The sequence below is a fragment of the Polypterus senegalus genome, chromosome 6 (genome assembly GCF_016835505.1).
Source record: "Polypterus senegalus isolate Bchr_013 chromosome 6, ASM1683550v1, whole genome shotgun sequence".
NCBI classification, from domain to species: Eukaryota; Metazoa; Chordata; class Cladistia; order Polypteriformes; family Polypteridae; genus Polypterus; species Polypterus senegalus.
The window spans coordinates 126518252-126539876 of NC_053159.1; the positions used below are offsets into that span (position 1 = coordinate 126518252).

At 38.3% G+C, this 21625-nt stretch overlaps 1 protein-coding gene and 1 long non-coding RNA gene across 3 annotated transcripts in view; one reads left to right on the forward strand and one right to left on the reverse strand.

The window, feature by feature from the left end:
• Positions 1 to 724: 724 nt before the first annotated feature.
• Positions 725 to 4313, reverse strand: LOC120531575. Its single transcript, XR_005634120.1, has 2 exons — positions 4171 to 4313; positions 725 to 2218 (listed from the first exon to the last, which is right to left on the reverse strand). It is a non-coding gene; the product is annotated as an uncharacterized LOC120531575 (long non-coding RNA).
• A 239-nt stretch (positions 4314 to 4552) lies between these two features.
• tpst1 (tyrosylprotein sulfotransferase 1) overlaps positions 4553 to 21625 on the forward strand; it is a 158837-nt gene continuing 141764 nt past the window's right edge. Inside the window, exon 1 of one of the 2 annotated variants that reach the window (XM_039757093.1) lies at positions 4553 to 4888. The gene's annotated coding sequence lies outside the window, so the exon portion shown is untranslated. The remainder of the gene's footprint in view (positions 4889 to 21625) is intronic. The other variant, XM_039757094.1, reaches the window with a different exon arrangement.

The following is a 21625-nucleotide window of genomic DNA, read 5'->3' on the forward strand; positions in this document are numbered from 1 at the left end:
ACGCTATATAGGTCTATTAATCTAGTTTTTAAACTTGCTTATTTTGTAGAGAGTTACTGGGGATGGAAACCTTAGCAAACAGCAATGGGTTCTAAGCAGGATCACCTCTGGGTAAGATGCCGGTCTCTCTCAGTGCATCCACATGCATACACACTGGATCAGTTTACATTTTTGGACCCTCAACTGCACTGCCAGAGTTTGGACTGTTGGAGAAAGTTAGGACACCTAGACAACACTCATTAGAACACTGGGAGAACAGAAAACTCTGCACAAGAGACACTCATTAGCAAAAAACTGACCTGGGGTACTTGCCTTGTGACACAGTCAAAATTCCCTGCTGAGCCAAAGTGAAATAATATTAAATAAAATTTGTACAAATATCAATTTCCTCATTAAGTTTATTAATCTACTTGATTTTAATTCAGGATTGCAGTGTCTTAATTCCATTAGATAGTTGTAAATGGTTTTGTATTTGAGAGCAAATCAATTATTCGAGTTCCACCTAACATCTAAAACTCCATTGAAGGTTAAGCTTCTAAGCACAATATGGTTAATAATAATTTATGATGGGATGTGGACAAAAAATTGTAATTTGCTTGTGCTGTAGAAGAAACTATAAAGATAGTTAAAAGAATAAAAAGAAATATGCTTCAAAGTGGAGAATTAGTGCTTTAAATACTGTACGAAATATTGACTGACTAAAAAGAAATGATTTAGTGTTCAGTGTGGAAACCAATCAATCAATTTTTATTATACAATAAAACAAAATTGTCAAAAAGTGCCTTCTTACTATAAATACAACTTGCACATTTCCATCACTTCTGGGCAAAAACAAAAATTGGTCCACTGCTCTAGGACCCAGAAGGAGTCTGCATTGTTCCTCCAGAATCCAAGGTTTTAGTTCTGGATAGAATCTTCATTACACAGTCATGAGGAAGTCATTCCAAGAGAGACAAACAAGTGTAATTTATCAGTAACTAGAACATACCCTTTTGAAAATGGTGATGACTTCACCATATGATAATATGATAATAAACATGTATAATTAACCAAGATAACCCTAAAATTCCAGCACCTTTAATATTTCTAGCCAAATGTCAGTCATTCCACAGCTTTGCCACAGTGTAGTGTCTCATCCAAATGCAGTAACTACAGCCAGAGAAATTAAACCACCTCCAAGAGATGTTTATGGAACCACCTCAACTGAGAGTTTACAAGCTCATTGAAATGCTTCTTCAATGTCTTACCAACATATACAGTTAAGGTCAATGTATCTCCACCCTTGCTGAGAGACGTCTCAGCAGCTTCTCATCATGAGTCATAAAGTGATTCACCAGATTCTCTTTTGAGACTGCCTAAAAATCCTTCAGGTCACATTCTTTAACTAGAGTGCATATCTCACTGTTCATATCCACTACTGGAATCTAAATGTACAGCAATGGCTACCAAGGGTCTCCCATTTTACCTTTTTCGATGTGACCGCAAAAGTACATATTCCCAAATAAGAATTTAACAGTTTCACAAAACCCTCACTACACAGTCATGTTTTGTGTATCTGCTTAGTCAATTCAATTCCCCAGACATGACATCTAATCCAACTTTAAAAGTAGTGATCAGTTGATATTGCATGGGTACTTCATTTTATGCATACATCTAGAGTATACAGCCTGAGCTCAGGTGGCATCAGTGCAAAGACAAATCATAGGACTCTGACCAGGTCTGATCTGAAAGCACAGCAATTCAATAATAATTTCCCCCTGCTTTATCCATTAATTCCTACGAAAGGGATGGAATCTCTCAGTACATAAATATTCAAATATTACATCCACTGTCTTTTAGCAAGGCTAAAAACTCAAAATAGTTGTTAAAACCATACACAGAAACAAAACTTTCCTTTTGCTAAGGTACAGTTCATCAGTCTTTCACCTCTCATGCTGCATGTGGCAAGACCACACAGTGGCTCTTTGTAAGTTTTTGGGCTATTCATGACAAGACTACATGAAGTATTTGGCCATCTGCTGCTTGTTGATGAATCCCATCTCAGGACCAGGCCCTGGAGCAAGTTTGAGAATCTCCATCACACTTGAGCTTCTACAAGTTTTTTGGTGGAACGATCACAGGAATTCTTTTTGGTTGATTTTATTGTTGCATCCTCCTCTAGGTTGGTTTTCCAAAGGTAACACTACTATGAGTAAAATATTTATAGCTGAAAGGCCTCCTAGGGTAGGGAAATAAAAACAGAACACAACGCTTATTTGCCAGATAGTCATCTTGGAAAATATGCTATAGCTAGTATTGGCCAAAAATATTTCACAGAATGTAGAAGTAGTAGTGGCAGAATTAGTAGTAATAGTACTAGAAATTGTATGGTTTTGTGTACAAATTCCACTGAAATTGCCTACTTGCCTGTCTGACCAACATGACACAATATTGCCATGATGAACAAGATTGTATTAAAATGCATATTTGGGTCACTATTTTGTGAAATCTTCAATACAGAGAACACAAATCAGCTCATCTCGGGCATTTCTTATTCCTGTTTTCATACTACTTTCTGGGTTATGCTATCATTCCCTGAATCTTTATGGAGAAAATCCTGGAAAAAAACATCACAGTTGCCAAATACATATTATATTATAACCAGTCTAAATATCCTCCAGTTTACTTACTGCTGATGTCTTTTTTTCATATAAAAAGGTGGTCTACATGACTTAATGTTAGAGCATAGTATATGCATTTATTATTATAATTATTAAACTACGGTATTCAAGAATTAATAGCCCATTCTTTACTATTTTTATCACAGATGGGAGTTTTGGAAATGGCAACTTACAGATGAAACTTTCTAAACTGGGAAAGCATCTAAGTTCAGCTACTGCTGCTTTATAAAAAGAGCAAGCTTGTAAATTTTGTAAAAATGCTTTCTTAGCTTCTTCCATTGGAAGTCAAAATATTTTTAGCCTTTCATTTGTAAAATTGTAAGTTGCAGAATGTTGCTTTTTAACATAATCTAACTGAAACAAAGCTATGTCAGTAAGGGGATTTATAAAACCACGCCCTCTGTGCTGAAGTGAATGTTCTTTGTCTTCTTCTTCATCTTTTCCCACTTCTTTGTAGAGTTGATGTGCTTGATCAAAGCCACTTCAAACTGCACAGTACTGCACCTCCTCACCAGTCAAGCCTTTTTACTTCAGATATTCTTTTACTTTATATATCCACCCCTGTTTTGGCCTCTCTCTCTCTTTCCCTTCCCCTGTACTTCCATTTACCTTTGCCTTAATTTTGCAACCACACAATACTCCTGATACCTTCTTCCAATTGTTCCATCCACATTGTGCTCTATGGGTTACCTCTGCATCTAGTTTTACATCTTAGGCTACCACTAATCTTAGATATTTAAATGTATCCACTCTTTTCAATAGCTGTCCCTGCAGGCTAACTTCAGAATTCTGACTTCATCCTATTTATTTTCAAACTTCTATGTGCCAAAACCCTTCTCCATTCTTCCAACTTACTCTTTTCTGGTGTTACAAAACTCAATGTTTATCAGAACAAAGCATGCCATACAGACATACACCAGCTGGGATCCTGTTACCTCAACGCTGCTTTTAACTTGGAGTCCTCACTCCCTCAAACATATCTTGGACAATTCTTACATACTTCTCTAGTACTCCTCTCTCTCTCTCTCATGCACATCCAACACCTCTTGACATGGTACTCTACTCTATCATAAGGGTTCTCCATGTGGCGATCCCGCCACCAGGGGGCCAAACCACCCCAACTTTGTGCTAGTCCGAAGTGCGGGTCAATAGGGAGGGTTAGCATCAGGACACTGCACAGTGTCATGACACACCAAAGAGAGTGGCCTTTAAAGGGGACACTGTTTGCTGGATCTACACAAGTAAACCTACCTCATTTGGTTATTATTTTCTTAAAGATCCACTAACCCATCCAGCTGTTCCTTTAAAGCCAAAATAATAAAATATACAACCGTAAAATCATGTCACCACAAACACTCAATAAAAATACTATCGCCTGCTCAATGTATGTCACTATCCAAACCATTTTTGTTAAAAAAAAAAAAAAGTTTGGCATCAATATTTAACAAAGCATTGTAAATCTCAGACTGCTTTGCCATACGTTTTTTTTTCTTTTTATCCGGTCCAATACCTTTAAGTCATGAAATCCATTTTAAGGTTATAGACATTCAAGGTCGATACAAACAGCTGTCACGTCTCAAGTATCTTAAGATACTAGCTTAGAGAGATAATGATAATCTTATACGATCCTAATTCCTGTAACAAGCAGGCCCAATTCATGTCGTAAGTAGAGTGACCAACCGCGAAAGCTCCGGTTCCTTTAAGAATCTGCCGCGTTCTGTTTACCTCTTATATTTGCCCGCCCCTTTTCAATTTCCAGACCCAAGGGAAAGCTTCAAGACATGAAAACATTGGACGTTTGGCCAATGAAAAAGTGTCTTTCATCTGAGGCGCAGCTAGAGGTTGACGTGTGTGTGCTTCTGCCTGCGTGTGGCTAAGGAGAAACCGCCGTTTTTCCAGTTCAGACTTCGGCGCGTGCCCTGGAATACGACTGGCTTAGGCGCAGCATGTATCCAATAGTGTTGAAGGACTGCGCATCTCCACGCATACTCTGTTGGAAGGGGGTGGCAGCAACCACATCGCGCGTATCTGTCGCCTGGAGGGGGGCTCCTGGTCTGTGAAAAAAGAGACTCGGACAAGAAGTGGCAAGCGAGCGTGCTCGCGTGTGTGCGGTCCCCAAATATCATCACCCGCTCGGAACGAGCGAATCTGGAGCGGGTACGCGAGTGAGGAACCACTTCAGCGACGCTACATGTCATCCTTTAGAAATAGAGGTTTCGCAACGTTAGGTAAGTGACAGTGCCGTTAATGAATTATCGCGTTAATCGGCGTTCAGGAGATTCATCTTCATGAAAGAGGCTGTGGAAGTAAGGAGACTTGGGGTACGTCGGGCTTGTCTGGATAGAAATGCATAAGAACATCACCGACCGCTTACAGCTATAATCGCGCACATTTAGTTCTTTGTCTGTATCGTATGAGAAATAAATAGTTTATCGGGCTCAGATGAGACGGGTTGGTAGACGTCTGTGAACTTGTGTAAGATTATACATTTTTTAGTCGTATGCGAGCACTGTCGCGAGCCCTGTTGGTGCGCCCCCTTTTCTGTATGCTAGCTACCGATCGAGTCATTTTAATTGGGATTGCAGACCGCGTCAGCTTAGGTTCAGTATGAAAGTATGATTGCTAATAGTTGTCTACTACCTAAAAACTGCAAATGGTTTTACTCCTCCTTCTGCCTCATACACCATTAAGGTGTCGTTTTGTATCAGAAGACAATAGCGCCTCTCCCTTGGCACGACACAATCTTAACGTTGAGAAAGCTAGATGTGACATACGTGGAGGGTATACAAAATTCCGAATTGCCGACCATAGCAACCCTCACCATTTTAGCTTTTTTTTCCGAAAAGCAGTCACTTGATGCATTCGGCCATCCCTTTGATATAGAAATGGGGTTATAGATACTTAAAAGGTAAAAAGAATGGGGATAAAACCAGTGAATGGCATAGTGTATTCAGAAGACTGTCAGACTGACATGGTCAGTTGGTGATAATGCAGTTTGTGGACGATTCAGCTAAAAAATGCACAATCACTCATACTTTGGAGGGCTAAAGGTAGTAATGGTGATAATAAAGGAGAAGTGGGATCTAGAAGTCTTCCTTCAGTGCTGGTATTGTCAGATACATATCGTTTGTAATGTTGATAGTATTACTGGAGACAGAAAGCTGGTAACATAAGCGTCCAACTGATGCTGCCCATACTAGCCCACATGACCCTGAATTGGATCAAACAGGAGGGAAAGATGGATGGAAGAATGTGATGGTAATGGTGACCAACGCTTGATGAGAGAACAATGTAGAGAATTAAATTGCTGAAGCTTTCTTGTTTTATTACCAGTGTTTTCAGAACCAGTCATTGTTTCACTTATTGGGAGAGAAATTCTTCACATTAATGACTTTACAAGTAGTATCTGTGTGGAATACCTAGTACTGTATTATCTATGAGTTTATTTATACCTCTGACCAGTTGCTTGTTTTATTAGAGTGCTTTATTGTCATGTTCAGTATAAAAGATGGGCAGCGGTACAACAGATATTTGGAAATGGAATAATAATTAATGTGACAGTTGAACCTCACAGTCATGGCTTGGTCTGGCTTAAAGTGCTGCTGGACGTAACAGACTAGAGGGACCTTTCAGACTGATGAGTATGTTAGACAGAAATCAGAGTGAATGTGCTGCCATAGAAAGGAGCTTGAGACAGGCTGAGGAAGTGACCAAAGCAGGTAAGTAACAACAAAAGATGTAGTTTTGTAGTTCACATCAGGTGTAGTCACGACTGGGAGAGCTTTTGATTTATCTGAGTACAGAGATAATATTTTGTTTGGAAATCATCCTATATGTCATAAGTGAGCTGAGAAAGGCAATCAGAGTGTGACTATTAATAGGAAGACTGAAGTCTTTGGATTTTAGTCTAATGTCCATATGTCAAATGCAAATTGTTAATTAGCTAATCAGATGAATTTGACATGCTTGGTGACTTTCATATGATTTTTAAAGTTTTTTGACTCTGTGATGCAATATAGCAAAATTACATTTCTAGTTTGCCTCAAAATGAGTGCATATGCACTTTGTTTGTGTGCCTTGCGCTGAAATGACATTCCATCCATGAAGTGGTCATACCTTGAACCTTTTGTTGTTGAAATTAACAGGTGAAAAGAGCTGATACCTATTCACGATGTTCCATCAAGGACAGTGTTCAGGACATGGGATGAGAAAACCTTTTACATGAATTTTGATTAATGACATTTGCAAAATACACAGTAGTATTTTGCTAATTTTTCCACCATTCTTGTTCGAACATTGTATTCTGTGTTTACTGCCTTGACCTGTTTTGTTCTGTAATATTGGCATTTGGTTAGTTCTCTACAGGGAAAACTTTTGAGTTTGTGGCAGGATTGGCACTCTAGCCACCATAAAAAACTTCACATTGTTCCAGTGTGGTGCTGAGGTGTCATGTGCTGCGCCCAGGTCTCAACCCAGGTGTTTGTTGTGTGGTGGGTGCAGCAGCATGCTGTCAGCACATGTTCACAACTTTGCTAATTTTGATTGAAACCTGTGTTACTTAATTTGTAGCTGAAGTATATCATTGATTTGCCATTTATTCTGACATTTAAGAAATGTTCACAATATTGCTTGAATTACTGTATGTTACACATCACCCTTGCTAGCCACGGTGCATGATACAATTAATAGTCAGACCAGCTAGTTTTATAACTTGTTCCTTCACTTTGAGGGTAGTTTGGCTCTGTGCTAAACCAGGATTAATTCACTGGAGGTAAAATTATTCAGGGTGAAATGCACTATATAAAATGTTCTCTTGGCAGCGAGAAGGACACAATGATAAAAATATTGATGATACCTGTATTCTGAGAATGCATTCAGTCTCTTGTTCCCATTTATCACTTTGTAATCTCTCTTGATTTTTCACACATCATTTCCTATTACATTTAACATTTTTTGCTTTGTCCTTGCTATGCCATTTCTACCCTTCTTCTTTGTGGCTGCTTTTTATCACTTTTATATCCATAATCTTGCTCAGAGCAATCTGTGCATTACTAAATTTTTTTTGGTAACATTAATCTTGGATTTGTGAAGTGTTTTTATGTTCTACTGAATTTTAAAGCCTTTTTCTCCATTTTATAGTGTTAAAAATTGTAACTCATAAGATCTAGGTCTAAATCATTTCTCTCTGAATCAGAATAATTTCCTGTAAAATGTTTTCAGTGACATAAAGACTGAACTGTAAAGTCTTTAGTTTTCTAGTCAGCCACTCATTTAAAATTTCCAAAGCTGCAGACTTGAATGTCCAGAGACAATGCCAAAATACAGACGGTTGGTAATGTGTTAAAGATGTTTTCTTTTCATGCCCTAGGGTGCTTATACGCAATTACTTTTTGTGTCTATTCACAGTCGTGCCTTCTGGGCTATAATATGCTGGACAGCCTGAGCTTATTCTATATGTTGTAGTCAGGCCACAGAGAAAAGTGTAAAGACCTTTATTCTTCTTATTCTCACTTGGCCCAGACTTTATTCATATGAAAAAAATCTATAATGGGGGACTGAGTTTACTAACATCTTAAGACTCATGCATCTGGAATCTGACATGGAAGTACCAAATGCATGGACTGCAGCATGTGCACTCTTGACAAGCTCTTTTGGTTTCATCTTCCTAATTTCTATAGATTGCCATCAAGAAACAGTTCTTCACCATGTCCATTATGTATCATTTATGCTCTTGCCTTTGTAACTGATTCTAAATTATAGACTTGGCTCCCCAAAATCAAGTAATGGTGAAAAAAAGTCCAGAGAAGGAATGCTTGGAAATATAGTATATAACTCAGTATATGTCAACCTGACCATACTGAAGGACAAGAATAGCAGGCCACTGTGAGTAAGGTATCTAATACTGTTAGCTAGAAATGAGTGATTCCTTGTGATGTTAATTGTGCCTAGTAAAAAAAGAGAGATAGATTCAGTGGCTCTTACTCTAATGGCTTATGTACGTGCAGTTTTCAAAAGTTTATCAGACTGCCCATGACATGAAATGATTGATTGTTTTTTTCGTTATTTGGCACTGGTTTAGATTTAGCTGGTTAAATAATTGATAGATAGATCATTCCTCTATTAAAGAGAAAATAGTTATGTATAGTGATCTTGTGTATTTTTAGGGACTTAAAACACCACTTAGTGTCTATAATAAGCAAGAACTTTGCTCATTTGAAAGTTTTCTTTAATGTCTTTGTTAGAGAAAAAAAGGTCAGAGATCTTTATTGTCACATACACTGGAAGAGCATAGGGAAATTCATGTGTCACTGTTGCAGTGATGTATGAATACAGTAAATAATCAAGAATAGTCGAATATAATACATAATACTTACTAGTTGTTTTGGTTCTCACCTTAAAGCTGTTTAGCTTCCTCAGGAAAACAGCCTTTGCTGAGACTTTTTGTATATGCAGGTGGTGTTGACTGACCACGAAAGGCAATTAGTGATCCAGACACTAAGGAACCTTAAGCTGCTAACTCTATGGACATGTAAGCTATTGATGTGAGTGGAGTGTGATGGCCTTTGTTCTTTCCAAAGTCAGCAATGACCTCCTTTGTTTTGTTGATATTCAAGTAGAGGGTGTTGTTATGGCACCCTATATTCAGGTGTTTAACTCCCTCCTGTAGCTAACCTAATCATTGTTACTGATGAGGCCAATCACAACGGTGTTGTACACTAACGTGATGATGCTTTTGCTCTCATGCTTTGCTGTACAAGTTATATAGGTGAATAGACTGTAGAGCAGTGGGCTGAGACAACAACCTTGTGGAATGCCAATGTTCGTGAATTGCATGGAGGAATTATTTTTGCCAGTCCTCACTGACTGGAATCTTTTTGTTTGGAAGTCAAAACCCAGAAATAGATAGAACTGCTTAGACCACAGTCTCTTAAGATTTAGCACTAGTCTGGAGGGCACTATGTGCAACTTTGTTGGGTTTAACCTCATCAGCTGCAGGATGGCTTTGCATGCCAGTAGTGTTGGAAACATTGCGGCACTTACCAAGTCAGAGTTGCAAGTGGGCACAAACATTTTGGCCACTTTGCAGGTTTATATTAGTGAGTTTTGAATCTGATGTAGAGAAAGTACTCATAGCAGAGCTTATTTATACTATGTAATGGTTGTTAAAAGTTAAATCAAGTCAAGCTGGGGAGCATGCACTGGTACAGTGCGTTGCCGCTCCCACTACATGGCGAAACAACTCGAGATCACGGTTTGCAACCCCCTAAGCAGACATGCGGTCAAGTCCCACCCTACGGAAATGACCCTCTATCTGCCACAGCCAGGTTTTACGTGAGCGACCCCTTGGCCTGGTCCAGCCACTCGGGTCCCCAACAATGAGGATCTTACGAGCCGGATCACCCTCGGGGGGGAAACGTGCCACATGGCTGTAGTTCCGTAATTGACGCTCCCTTACAATGCAGGTAATGTGCCTCATTCGGGACTCTATGAGCAACAGCTCATTCGACACAAAGTCAAACCAACGGTACCCAAGGATTTTCTGGAGAGACACAGTACCAAAGGAGTCCAGTCTTCGTCTCAGGTCACTGGAGAGCGTCCATGTCTCTCAACCATATAGCAAGACAGGAAGCACCAGGACTCTAAAGACTTGGACCTTTGTCCTTTTGCATAGATATCGGGAGCGCCATACACTCCTTTCCAGCGACCTCATGACCCCCCATGCTCTCCCAATCTGTCTACAGACTTTACAGGAAGAATCACCAGAGACATGAATGTCACTGCCAAGGTAAGTAAACCTCTCAACAAAGTCAATACTCTCTCCGCAAACAAACACACTGCTGATGGCTATGCCCAAGAGGTCATTAAAGGCCTGGATCTTGGTTTTTATCCAGGACACTTGCAAGCCCAGATGCTCAGACTCCTCACTCAGTCTCTCGATTTATTTATACTATGTAATAGTTGTTGAAAAACAGTCCAAAAATAATACAGTGAGATTTTACAATTTAGCATGCAAGTATTTGTAAGAGAGTATAATTTCACCTGTCTTTGTAATTAGACAGGACTTAAGGTAGGAGGGAAAATGTCTGAAGTGCATTACTGGGTGACCTATTCGTATGTGGTTTGCTTGACTTACCTGAAATACTGGGCCTGTGGACAGCAGCACCAATTAGTATTTTCTGAGCTGGTAAACCAGCCAACAAGAGAAGATGTTTAGCTAATAAGACTCTTAAAATGTAACCAGAAGTTATGAATGAATAGATCTTCAACACCATTTAGATCATCTGAATTAAAAAATCTGTGAACTTCTGAGAATTTCAGACCACTTGAGAAAGGGTACAGACGTTTTGAAGAGGTTATACTCAAGAGGCTTTAACCTTGTGTACTGTATTATTTTTTTTCTCCTGCTTTTGGAGTTTTTTTTTGTTTTTTCTGTCCACCCTGGCCATCGGACCTTACTTATTCTATGTTAATTAATGTTGACTTATGTTTATTTTTTATTGTGTCTTCTATTTTTCTATTCATTTTGTAAAGCACTTTGAGCTACATTTTTTGTATGAATATGTGCTATATAAATAAATGTTGATTGATTGATTGATTGATTCTTAGTGTAATATCTTGTGCTAACATCTTGGCTTGTGTTCTATTTAGTTTTTATGATTTGATCCTTTAGAAAGGTCAGATTTAATTGAAGTACCAAAAACATTTAATATATTGGTCAAGTTAAATTGAGTATGAAGATAGTGTAGCCTGTAGTTTGTAATGCACAATTTTCTTCTTTTTGTCTGTTGATAAGGAAGCATGTCTAGAAGACTGTGGTCTTGAACTGACAAAAAGATAGTGTGGTTGAAAGAAACATCCTCTAACAGGACAATTCAGTAATCAGGCAGGCGAAAAGCTGTTCATTGTATCTTTTAATTACTTCTCAGCAAAATGCCTTGGAGGGAGCATTCATTAGAAGCAGTCTGTTACAGCCTGGTCAGAATGATCAGAATGGTCAGAGAAACAAAGAATAGAGGTTCATTTTATAAACTGTTGAATTTACATACTGTGTCAATAAGTGCATACATTTTACTCCAGTTGGTTCGTTGGTTTACACGCAAATGATTTATATAAAATAAAAGTCTATTATATTATATTCTGGTTCTTCTTAAACCTTTTGAGATGAGCCATCACCCTTGAAATTTCTGTGCATATAACAACTGTCCATTCTTGTTTATAGGACATCTGCTGATTTCTTAGTCATCTCTTAGTCATCCTTCAGTACATCTATAGTACTAAACGAATGTCGTATATATGCACAAATGCCAGAAGCAAGCCGTGCACAATACAACTGCTGCCCGAACGCAAACGCGCATACCACCGTATATACAATCTTCATTTAGTAATGTAGATCTACAAAGTAGGATCCGCTGCCATGGTCACTTCAGCACGTGAATCCGCCGCTGTCACCATCAGGGAACTAGGTGGCGCCCAAAGAGCACGCGCACAGCGCCTTAGCGCCCCAGAGTCAAACCCAGCGGCGTCCCAGAGCCAGTAGGTGGTGCCCAAACAACACAACACAACCTGTAAAGTAAACTTGAGGTAAAGCATGCACGCCAACAAGTTGCCATGGTGACATATTTAAACTTGAGGTAGTAGTGACTACTGACAGTGCCAACAGTCAGGTACTCCACAGTGCCAGCAGTCAGTGTTCTCCACACCACAGTGCCAGCAGTCAGTGTTCTCCACTCCAAAGTGCCAGCAGCTACTCCACTCCACAGTGCCAGCAGTTACTCCACTACACAGTGCTAGCAGCTACTCCACTACACAATGCCAGCAGTCAGTGTGCTCTAATCCACTGTGCCAGCAGTCAGTGTGGCAGCTGTCAGTGTGGCTTATTTGAATCACATTAGGGTAATTCAGTGTTAAAAGTAAGTTCAAGTATGATTTCTAACAGCAAACGACTTCTAGCTAACGACACAGGCACGGAAAAACAAAAACGAGACTGCATGGATAAAAACAATGAACGAAGGCTCCTACAACGCGCTTCAGACACAAATGAGTCATGGCTCCAAAAAGAAAGAACTCAACGATCGGAAATACAAAAACAAGCCGGCATTGATAAAAACAATGAACGAAGGCGCCTACTACGTGCTTCTGAAACGCCAGAAGCAAAAGAGGCACGGCTCCAAAAAGAAAGAGCTCAGGTATCAGTTGTGCAAACGAGACAACAGAACAACGAGAGAAGTGTTTGGAAGGCTTGCGCAATTGTTCATCACAAAGAATATCAGAGGAAACTCCAAGGACAAACCATGTACAAAGTAGGGATTTACCTATCTGAGGCTGTATTTGGACATGGACAACTTTATGTTGCCTTTTCAAGAGTCCGGCGTTCGTGTGACGTTAAAGTGAAGGCTTTAACTACTCCATACCAGGCAGAGCTGATCCAAGGACAGGAAACCATCTTTACCAAAAATGTTGTTTATAAGGAAATTTTTGATTAACTATTTTGAATTTACCATTTTATTAATTTTTTGTTTCCAATTTACTTCATTTAAACCTTTGCACTCCGATATTTTTTTTACTTATGAGTGCAGCCACTCAAAGACATTTTGGACATAAATGATATAAAAATTAAATTTCAATTTTAGCTTTAATAAATTGGTTAATTTTAGTACAAATATATTTATTTAATTAAATGAAAACCTTCCCAGGACGCTCCCATCCTCCATGATTTTTCATCCTTCCAAAAATCGGAGGGAACAGAAAGTGATTGCCATTCATGGATTTGCGATTCTTTACAGAATCGGGGGTTTACTGGTTTTGTATAATACATCAACCTTTCTTCTGGTACATTCTTTATTTACTTGACCGTCTCAGTATTTTTCCTAAACCGATTGTTGTATTTCAGTGTACATTTTGTGGTTCACTTGTTTCCGACATTTATTAACCCTTTATGCTATTTCTTAAAGATGAATGCAATGTTACCCTAAAATTATTCTTCCACAATAGATTAAAACACTGCCTACTGTCTACATGAATGAATATGTTCCTCTGTGAAGCTGCTATACTGTGTCTGTAAATACACCACATTATTACTTTTTTAAGAAAATATTGAATTAAAAAAAAGACCTCTAGCTTCCAAAGACTCACATGCTAGATTAATTAGTGTCTCTAACCTGGTCTGCTGTGATAATACTCCATCCATGGTTTGTTCCAGCCTTGTGCCATGATAGGTCAAAGCCTCCATCACCTTAAATTATATTAGGCAGATTCTGAAAAGGGAAGGTTGGATAATTTAGGTGGCATTAGTGTTTGTTAATATGACTATGGCAGGCTATGATAAAAGCAGGTTGTATCTTCCTGCCTTTTTTGATGTATGCTTTAACATGAAAACTAAATAATATGGGCAAGTTTATAGCTCTGGAATAGCGAGATACTTCAGATTTGTGAATTGCTAAGCAGTGTACAGAGGTGACACAAAGTTCATACCTTGATTTTTTACACTAACTTACACTCATGGACTACCCTTGCAAGATCATTCTCCATATAAGTAAAATGGGGACCCAAAGCACATAGTAAGGAAGGAGGCAGTGGTGTTTCTTTTTATCCATTTCTTAACGCAACAAATACTGTAAAGGCTTCTAAGGAGCCAGACCTTCTTATGGTACATTTAGAAAAATTATCTTGTTAAGCCAGTTTATAGAAGAGAGATAACCCAACAAAAATGTCTTTGAGGTTTGTACATTGACTTCTGATTCTGATTCATTATTACTAGAAATAAGTTTACTAAGAAATGCAAAATTTGATATCTTAGAGTATAATATGTTCTACAAAAGAGTAAAGTGGGACAAGTGAGTGGTTTAATGTCACAGTTAAGGCATGTGTTACAGAAAGATTACTTATCCCTGAAATTATTGTCTTAGTAGACAGGACAACATAATATCAAGGCTGTAAGTGATATGTAAGTTTTCATTTCATTAAACAGACATTAGTCTTCTGTTTGATTTAGCTGTCAAAATTTTAAGACATTAGTACTTCCTCTGTTCTGTTTGATTTAGCTGTCAAAATTTTAACAGTTGCACTATAGGCTAGTTCACTAATTATACTTTGATGCCGTTTATAAAAAGTTATTGACTTCTGTAACTGCACATTAAAAGCTGCCCAGAACTTTTCTACAAATGAGAAAGTATTATTTATCTCAGTATAACACAACCAGTCAAAAAAGAAATGATAAAAGCTGGTTGAAAAGATAAGGATCAAGGTTTGATAGTGTTTGAAAGTGACCAAAAATTGTATATGAAAACCATTGCAAGCTGTCATGGCAAACATTAATTCTTTATAGAATTTAAATGTTTGATGAATTATTGTGATAAAGTATTTGAAACATGTGAATAAGAGTTGTCAGTAAATGAGCATTTTCCTAAAATGATGACACATAGTATTTTAGATAAGTAAACAAAGATACTTATGTGTTGACTTGTGAGTAAATTAAGGTTTAAACAAAAATAGATTTTAAAACATTATTTCTTCCATCCATCCATTATCCAACCCGCTATATCCTAACTACAGGGTCACGGGGGTCTGCTGGAGACAATCCCAGGCAACGCTGGACGCAAGGCAGGAAACAAACCAAGGGTAGGGCACCAGCCCACTGCAGGGCACACACACACACACCCACACACCAGGCACACACTGGGGAGAATTTAGGATCGCCAGTGCACCTAACCTGCATATCTTTGGACTGTGGGAGGAAACTGGAGCACCTGGAGGAAACCCACGCAGACATGGGGAGAACATGCAAACTCCACTCAGGTAGGACACATTAGTTCATTTTGGACAAAAATATTTGCACGCCTGTCAGACAACCTTGGTGTCACAATCACTCCTAATCCATTAACAGCTGTGTTTGGTGTACCTCCAGACGACCTTAAAGTGGAGAAGGACAAACAAAGTGTTTACTACACTACTAGCACATACACATATATTACTCAGCTGGAAGAATCGCACCCCACCACTCTTAAGTAAGTGGGTAACCAATGTTCTATACTACTTGAAATTGGAAAAAATCTAATTCTCACTTAGAGGATGTGTTCAAAACTTTTTTAATATGACAGGATCTAATCAATAACACTTTAGAATAAGATTCCATTTCGGGGAAAAGGTTACCCTTTGTATTTTGCTCCTTTTATAGAGTAGCTTCAGTTGCTGGCTCCTCTCTGTTTTCTTGGGTGGGGGATTAATTTTGCTTTGGTTTGTATTTATCTGTTTCTAACTAAAATCAATAAAAATATAAAAAAAAAAGAAATACCCTTAAGATAAAGTTTTAACTTGTTATGGAGCATTTTCTTTTTAACTGGATCAAGGATCAAGAGTGAGGTCCTTCATGATGATGGGTGTCATGGTAACTTCTAAGGAACAGTGAATTGTTAATACATGCTTACTCCACCATGCACACTTTTAGGTGTATCACAAAAGTATATCACAAAAAACAAGACCATAAGGAGACAGTTAACACATTTCAACAATCACCAGAAGGAGTATACAGCTTTCAGACTAGCTGTGTTTTTAAGAGTTCACAATAGGAACAAAACTATTGAAAGAGGAAAACCAAAGAGCCTTTGTCTTGTTCTCCTCTTCATTCAGTTTAAAGTAATTTTGTGGTGTGGAAAAAAGGTTTTTCAATAGGATTTGTGCAATTTGAATGCTCTCTTGTGAGACTTTTTGTAAATTATTTTCACATGCTATTAATAGAATGGATAGCTAATGTGCACATCAGAGTTAAAAAATACAGCTTTAGGGCTTTGTTTGGTGGCTCTGCTCTTTTTTCTGAGTCAATGAAATTGAAGAATATAATGCCTTTTATTGCATCAATTTACATTTTATCCAAACTAAAGACTTATGTGAGCCATCTTTCCTGCTGAATATGAATTCCACTAAGGGTTATAGATGTAAGAAAATGTACCCCTGTTGTTTAAATGGTAACCTATAGTACATTCTATGTGAAAGTGATCCGTACTACTAAAGCTGGTTGAACAAGGGAAGATAATGAGAATAATTTATCATCTGGCACTGGTTCACCATTTAGGCGTTCATCATAAAATGTGTCCATTCCTTCATATGTTTTCAATAACCAAATGATCTTTAGCCTGGTGATGAAAATGTGTGCTGTCTTTCTGAATAAGCTGCATTGTGAGCACAGGAGTATTCTGCGGTTTGTTTCCATTTATTTATTAATTGATGTATTGATTTGTTTTAAGCTGCTGCCTTTGAGCACAAGCCAGGATTTATGTAGTAATGCTTGAGTCTTTCATTTATGTATGCAGTGCTATCTACACACACAAAAGGCCCAGTTACATAAACCTTGCAGAAGAGAAGAAGACTATAAGAACAGATTATGAAAAAGGAAGCACTGTAATGGAAGAATAAAAAATACTGCAACAGATATACAAATACATAAAATATATCTCCTTGAAATGTGGAGTATAACTTGAAAATTGTGTTTTGTGTATGATTTGTCATGAGCTTATCTCTTGTCTTATTTTTGGTTGATGGAGATGATTTAATTAACTCCTATGGTCCTAAGGCTTAAATAACAGTAGACACCCCAGAAGCAAAGGAATTAATAAAGAATGAGACATTTCAAATAATGAAGTCTTCATATTTTCTAAACACATATTTTTGTATTACTTGAAGAGTGGGCTTCTACTTACCATATGACATTTCAGGTAACAGTTATTTCCTATGTATTTCTTTATAATAAAATAGTCACTAGTTTTGGTGACACTAGAGGTTGATAGTGACAGAACATGTTAGGGCACTAAGAAAGAGGAAAAATCCCATAATAGTAGTAGTGATGTAAACTAATATGCTAGTGTGGAAAGAAAGGTATTTAAAAAGGGCAGTAAATCAGATACTTGTTCTGGGCACTCCAGAAGGGCAATATGTAGGGAAAGCAGAGCAGGAGGGACAGAGCCACTGCCTGGTAGAAACTATGTCATGTCCCCCTGGGACAGTAGAAGGCAGGTGACTTAACAAATACCAGATTTTTATGAGATGGATGCCACAGAGAGTTGGCAGAATGACAGAGTAACTTTTGGGTAAACAGCGTAGTGCATTATCTCAGGACAATAGAACTGGCAGTGTGTTGCCCTTTTAGATATGACATCCAAGAGGAAGAAACAGGTTACAAGCCTCCCATCACTTTAGGTGGTAGCATACTGTCCCCATGTAAAGGTGTGGGGTCTTGTTGCCTTTTTAAGTCAGACAGTACCAAAGCTACCTTAGATACTGCCCTTTAAGTGCTGCAGAGCACACAAGTTTTCAGGATTCCAGGATTCACTAGGGGGATTTCTAGCCAATGAAAGATCATTCCTATCTGTGGAAAATTCATTTTAAATATAATATGCATGAGCCTGACATGTACAGTTCTTTCATAAAATATTAAGACCCCTTCACTTTTTTCAAAGTTTGTTAAGTTGCAACATTATGCTAAAATCAGTCAGTCATTGTCCATCATGCTATATCCTAACACAGGGTCATGTGGGTCTGCTGGAGCCAATCCGAGGCAACATTGGGCGCAAGGCAGCAAAAAACCCTAGGCAGGGTGCCAGCCCACCGCAGGGCACACACACACACCCACACACCAATATGCTAAGATCATTTAAATTCATTATTCCTTTCATCAGACTACACTCAATACCCCAGTATACAAAAGCCTTATTTGGAGTCCACTTATGGTCAATTCAGTTAATTCAATGGGATTAGGAAAGGCACATGCCTGTCTGTATAAGGTCCCATAGTTGACAATGTGAGTGCAAACACCAAGCCATGAGGTCAAAGGAATTGCCTACAGAGCTTAGAGACAGGATTGTGTCGAGTTACAGACCTGGGGAAGGCTACAAAAATATTTATGCAGTACTGAATGTTTTCAGGGTAGTGCAGTGGGTAGCGTTGCTACCTTGCAGTTAGGAGACCCGGGCTCGCTTCCCAGGTCCTCTGTGCATGGAGTTTGCATGTTCTCCCCATGTCTGCATGGGTTTCCTCTGGGTACTCTGGTTTCCTCCCACAGTCCAAAGACATGCAGGTTAGGTGCATTGGTGATTCTAAATTGTCCCTTGTGTGTGCCCTGTGATGGGGTGGCGCCCTGCCCGGGGTTGTTTCCTGTGTTGGCTGGGATTGGCTCCAGCAGACCCCCGTGACCCTGTGGTTAGGATATAGCATGATGGATGAATGTTTTCAAAAGTGCAGTGGCCTCCATAATTCTTAAATTGTAGAGGTTTACAGCTCCTAGAGCTGGCTGCCTGGGCAAACTGAGCAGTCGTGGATGAGAAGTGACCAAGAACCAGTTGGTCATACTGAGCTCCAGAGAATCTTTGTGGAGACAGGAAAAATTTCCAGAAAGACAAAATTCACTGCAACAGTCCACTAGTCTGGGCTTAATGGCAGAATTTCTAAATGGAAGCCTTTCATCAGTAAAATACACATGAAAACCCTCTTTGGAGTTTGCAAGTATGGCAGACAAATCCCCAAACCCAAGTTTGTTGCATTATACACAAGAAGACTCCAGACTGTTATCTCTGCCAAAGGTGCTTCAACGACATACTGAGTAAAAGTTCTGAATACCACAGTATCAGTGTGATATATCAGTTTTTTAATTTTAGTATATTTGGAAAAAAATCCTAAATTTTGTTTTCACTTTGTCATTCTGGGGTATTGGGTGTTGCTTGATGAAGAAAAAAAATAGTAATTTTCACACAAGGCTGCAATATAAAGTAAAAATGAAATTGTCTGTATACTTTCTGAAGGCATTGTAGAGAAAACTCTATAGATAAAACTTCACAGTTTATGTTGATGGAACTTTTTATCCTCCAGGCAATGCCCAAAGTCAGTTAGAAAAATTAATAACATTTTTGATTACATCATAAAACTGTTTAATAAAAATCAGTGCACTACACAGAACTTCTGTAATTAGCTAGTGAAACTTCTTTTAAAGTACTGTGTAGGGTTTTGGTCACCACAGTCCATGCTGATGACAGAAGAGCAACTAAGCCTAAAGGGCAAGTTGGACTCCTGATCATATAGGGAAACTGAACATCCACATCAATGAATCAATCCACATCATCAGAATGATCAGAGATTACCAAAACTGATCCAGTAGAACTTATTCAGTTAGATATTAAATTTTATACTCAAGTACATTTGAGAAGAAAGCAGTTCTTAACACTAAAGTTCATTTTAACCTAAAATAGACCATCAAGTAATTAGGTCAAAACTAATACCTTGATGACTGTAAAAATATGCTTGGATAAGTTATTGAAACGACTTAGCTAATCGCTAAGACTGAATGGGTTCCTCTATTTATGATGTTGCATCTGTACTTTATTTACTGATGGATCTGGTTACATTTAATGTTAGGATATAGCAGGTTGGATAATGGATGGATGGATGAAATCATAACATGCTAAAATGAGGAAAATGACTACATGTAGTGACAGACCAGGTTATGAGTCAATCAAAAGCAAGTCTGAAAACTGCAATGAGATGTAACATAAATGTAGTGTTTTGTAGACTTGGTTTTGTGTGGTATTATGGGGCTGTGACATAGATGCCTGTCACATTTTTACGTGAGTTTTAAAAGGGCAGCTTTTGACTTTAACCAGACATTTTGCTTGTCTAATCCCTGTTTCTAATGCATTGCATTACCTTGGAAAAAATGAACCTGTCTGTGCTCAAATTATGAAAAATATACGCTATATGTACACATTTGTATCTTGATCCTGTGAGTGGCCTGAAGGAGAGACATCTGCCTAGACTACAATAACCTGAATATTTTCAAATGCTGTGTGGCTCTTTTACTTTATGTGCCGCATCCAAGTTACTATGTAATGTCAATGACAGCTGTAAACCACCTCACACATCCCTTTAGCCTTGAGTGAACAACAAGAATTAAACTGTTCTTCAGTGGGCATTTCATGAAGGGAACAGGCAATTTGCCAGCATAAACTGCAGAATTAGTCGGAGACTGTAACACAACAGAAGTAGAAGTGCAGTTTAAAAGCAACATTGTTTTCACAGTTAATTTGTGAATAATGATTTGATATGCATTTGAAGAACAAAGTATGCTTTGCAGTTTTTGTTGATCTCTTCTTTGTAATAGAGAGGTTTAATTGTGGAACTGAGAATTATTTCTTTTATCATGTTGTTTGTATTCTGTCTAGCAACACTCAGTCACTTAACTAGTGCAGAAACAAAATAATGTTGAGGAAATGCAAGGTCATCAAGGATTTGACTAAGGTTTTTTATGACAAGATATGCATGTCTATTTTATAGACTTCTTTTCAACCCCAAGTACTCTGCTTATTGTTTTAAATTTACATTGCATTTTAGTTTTTTATGAGTGTCAGTCCAAGTAGTGGAAACAGAGAATCTCGAGTTTAGCTTGTATACCTTTTGTGCATTGTAGAACGATTCCTGGTGAATAGCAGAGATAGCAAGATTCCAGCATCAAAGGATAGGCTAGCCCCTGGCCTACCGGTCTTTCTGAAGGAACTGGAGGTGACCCTAGAAGTACTTGCAGGTTGGGACTTAAGGAGTCTGTCAGCCTAAAGGCCATTTAATTTAGAGTATTGAGGAGAGCTAATGAACTTTTCAAATTGTGGGAGGTAGAAAGGCCAGATTCATTTGAGAGAATGTGTTGGAGGTGAGAAAATTTAGTGTTTTTTTCTTGGTTTGAGGTAGGTAAGTGCTGCAGGCACATCATCTCTTTGAAAGGCTTTACTTGTTTATCAGGCAGGTTTGTTGTTTTGTCACTTTGTTGATAATTTGAGATGTCATTGTATTATTACTCCTTGTGTGTTTTGTTTGTTTATAAACCCCTTATTTTAATTATATGGCAGCTTTAGAGTCTTACAAATATTACCCTCTCTTGTTGACACAATGGAACATGTCGCTTAGAAAGGGGATATTTATACTTACTCAAAATG